Source organism: Sinocyclocheilus rhinocerous, unplaced genomic scaffold (genome assembly GCF_001515625.1).
Source record: "Sinocyclocheilus rhinocerous isolate Xijiao unplaced genomic scaffold, SAMN03320098_v1.1 scaffold19, whole genome shotgun sequence".
NCBI lineage: Eukaryota > Metazoa > Chordata > Actinopteri > Cypriniformes > Cyprinidae > Sinocyclocheilus > Sinocyclocheilus rhinocerous.
This window is the reverse complement of record NW_015638975.1, coordinates 761003-761232: the sequence shown is the minus strand read 5'-3', so window position 1 is coordinate 761232 and position 230 is coordinate 761003. Positions and strand designations below refer to the sequence as shown.

At 37.0% G+C, this 230-nt stretch overlaps 1 protein-coding gene across 4 annotated transcripts in view; it reads right to left on the bottom strand.

Moving 5' to 3' along the window:
- LOC107750495 (E3 ubiquitin-protein ligase Arkadia-like) overlaps window positions 1–230 on the bottom strand; it is a 49795-nt gene that overhangs the window by 37540 nt on the left and 12025 nt on the right. The gene's annotated exons all lie outside the window — the stretch shown is intronic.

Below are 230 nucleotides of genomic sequence, written 5' to 3'. Positions count from 1 at the left end.
ATTCAGCGTAAAGCATTTGTTCGGTTTTAGTTCGTTTGAATTTTCCCTCTTTTCCTCGCTTTTAAATAGCTTGCAAAACCGGCGTGCGCATTTTACTTTCACTTTCAAATAGCGGCAATTCAGCGTAAAGCAATTATTCGGTTTTAGTTTGTTTGAATTTTCCCTATTTTCCTCGCTTTTAAATAGCTTAAAAGCACCGTGCGCATTTTACTTTCACTTTCGAATTAGCG